General features: G+C 43.6%; 1 non-coding gene across 1 annotated transcript; it reads right to left on the minus strand.

Moving 5' to 3' along the window:
• Window positions 1-1,046: 1,046 nt before the first annotated feature.
• Window positions 1,047-1,119, minus strand: trnar-ccu. The gene has a single exon. It is a non-coding gene; the product is annotated as a tRNA-Arg (tRNA).
• Window positions 1,120-3,217: the final 2,098 nt, after the last annotated feature.

The raw sequence follows: 3,217 nt of genomic DNA on the forward strand, positions 1-3,217 counted from the left end.
TGACCTGTCCATCCTCCCTGGACCGACCTATCCCCTCCCTAACTCCCTACCTACATTCACCTTTACTGGCTCCAACCCTGCTCCTTGACCTGTCCATCTTCTCTGGACTGACCTATCCCCTCCCTAACTCCCCACCTACATTCACCTTTACTGGCTCCAACCCCGCCTCTTTGACCTGTCTGTCTCCTCTCCACCTATCTTCTCCTTTATCCATCTTCTATCCACCACCCCCTCTCTCCCTATTTATTTCAGAATCCCCTTCCCCTCCCCCATTTCTGAAGAAGGGTCTCAACCCGAAACGTCAGCTTTCCTGCTCCTCTGATACTGTATAAGTCCTGCACGTGTTTGTTTTACCAAAATGCAATACCTTGTATTTGTCCAAATTAAACTCCTTCGGCCATTCCTCAGCCCATTGGCTTTTGGTTCCTCATCCAAGTCATTTATATTTTTCGTAATAGCAGGGGTCCAAACACTGATTCCTGTGGTAACCCATTGCCACTTGGAAAAAGATCCATTTATTCCCACTTTATTCCCAGCTTTTTAATAGTTTCTGCCTCTAAATTGAAGGCAACTACATCAGAGAGCATATGACACCAAGACACAGTATATATGCTGCATTTGCCCAAACAGAGAGACTTAAAGCTGAAAAGAACATTGAGATCCTGGGAAAGACTAAGTTAGGAATAATGACTCAAATTTTCAACGCAGTTAAGCTGGAGGAAGGAGATTAGTTTGTTGGAGCCTCTGACAGGAAAATAATGCTTTCCTTAGCATTTCCTATCACTAATCGGCTTTGTGCACATTTTGCTGGTTATTCAATGGTGATAAATTTGGAATTTTATAAATATTTTTCATGGATAAGTCACAGAGACTGAGACTGAGAAGCCTGGAGCAGGGAAATTCCATTTAAAATATACACAGAGGAAGTCTATATTTCTTAACTAATTATTGTAATTTTTTTTTAAAATGGATTGATTCTTCAGCAGAAGAGTGGTGGATAAAGCTTTAAAACTTAAAAGGGAAACTAAAGCATTAAAACATACTTACACCCCAGATGGGACTCGAACCCACAATCCCTGGCTTAGGAGGCCAGTGCCTTATCCATTAGGCCACTGGGGCTGCCCGACGTGTTTCGCCGCCGGTACTTCACTTAACCCCTAAATCCAACAGAGGGCGCAGTGACTGGAAGAATAAAGTCAGGAGGAAGGGGAGTAAAGAAGAGAGGGACAGAAGGAAGGGACGAGGGAGGGAGGAGAGAGGGAAGAAGGAGGAGAGAGGGAGAGGGAGGGCAGAAGAGAGGGAGGTAGGGAGAGGGAGAATGGGGAGGGGGAAAGGGGAGGAAGACTAGAGAGGGAGGGGAGAGTGTAGTATGTGAGCAGGGGGAAATGAGAGGGGGCAGAGGGAAGGGGGCAGAAGGTTGGAGGAGAGGGGAGGAAGAGGAGAGAGGTAACGAGAGAGACCAAAGACTGGTAGGAAACTAAACTCAAGTCCAACAGAAACAATAATGTGTATTTCTTTTGCTCCTTAAGGGTGGTAAACAGCTTCATTTCAAGATGTATCACATGGAGAATTATAACAGGGGATCTAATACCAGCCACATGAGCTACATCACCAACAGCTTGGTCCAAGAGACAGGCTTTAGAGGTGTCATAAAGGAGGAGAGTGAGATTGAGAGACAGGAAGGCGTAGAGAGGAAATTCCAGACCTTGGGACATAGGCATAGCATCAACTGGTGGTGATGGTGGAGTGAGTAAAGTTGAAGATAGTCAAGAAGGAGCACAGTTACCTCGGAGGGCTGAGGGTTGGGAGGCAATTAGAGAAATCAAGGGTACAAAGAATGTCTTAATGGGTTTTGAAAACAAGAAGAGGAATCCAATGACCAAGATAATGTTTGATCAGGAGCCCATTTAGATCAGCGAGTGCAAGATAATTGGGGGAGCGAGTGGTGTGAATGTAGACATGGGTAACAGAGTTTTGGATGACCTCAATTTTATGGAGGGTAGAATGTAGGAGACCAGCCAGAATGCATTGCGATAGTCAAGGCTAGTGTCAATGCAGGAATGGATGAGGGTGTCAGCAGGAGATGTGCTAAGACGGAGAAATTCTAACGGCGAATAGAGGCCAAAGGCTAAGATAGTTTTGATTTTAAAAGTGTATCTTAATGTGAATTGGATCCAGTTTTTTCAAGATTAGACACAGAAGTAGAGGAATGAAATGGAAATGCATGTGGGTGTTGAGTGATGACCTTACTTATAATTGATTCAATAGGACTTCTAAGACCACATGAGATGACAAGGTTAAGGTGGGTGGTTCTCAATATGGCTGAGGGCTTATATTGGAGGGAGAGATTTAGGGAGGAGAAGAGAACAGTGAACTCAAAGGAGGGAGAGCACAATGAGTTGAGGTGGAGGTTAAATCACTGAGGAGAGAAGCCATTTGGTGCAGAGGCCAAGATATCTCAGTGAGACTTTCTATCATTCTTGGGTGGATGGGAGAGAATGAGAATTTTAACTAAGGTGAGGGGTTGGCACAAGGCCAGATGGTCAAAGGAAGAGAAAATGCCAGAGGAGTAGGATCAGACCAAGGTACTGTTTGGTAATAAGTGCTGTATTGGCATTTTGATAAAGTGGAGGTAGAAGGTGTAGCTAAATTAAGGGCCTTTGTTCAGGGGAATGGTACCATCAACATTCAACTTGTCAAAGCTGTAAGTTTAGGCTATTAATACAAATCAAAAGTGGCTCAAGTGCTGGCTGAATCTGTTTTGTTGTAAAGTGAAAGGGTAGATAAATGTAACCTTGACCAGTTTGCGGTAACCGTTTTTAACTCAGGCGTATTATGCAGTCAGATAGACAAAGGGGACAATAGCCAAGGGAAGGTCCAACGCAACTTTATTGAACACTTTATCAAGATAAATTAGCATTTACCAAACTCTATTATTGTATTTTAATTAAATTCTATCAATCTCATCCTTACCACTTTATTTGAATTGTTTGCTTGAAATGACTGGTAATACCCATTCAATAAGGCTGGGACAGACTGGTCCTCAGTCATTCAGGGTTGGCTGATGTTTCAGGATCTGTAGTCATTAATTTGGGCTTTCCCTCTCTTCTAGTCTTCGGGCTATCTCACTAAGGTGTTCTCTCTGGAGATGCCAGTTGAATAAGGTACAAAAATTATAGTGAGCTGGAACTCCAGGTTGTCCCTTATACCCCTTTTT

Source organism: Rhincodon typus, chromosome 24, assembly GCF_021869965.1.
Source record: "Rhincodon typus isolate 14 chromosome 24, sRhiTyp1.1, whole genome shotgun sequence".
Taxonomy (NCBI): domain Eukaryota; kingdom Metazoa; phylum Chordata; class Chondrichthyes; order Orectolobiformes; family Rhincodontidae; genus Rhincodon; species Rhincodon typus.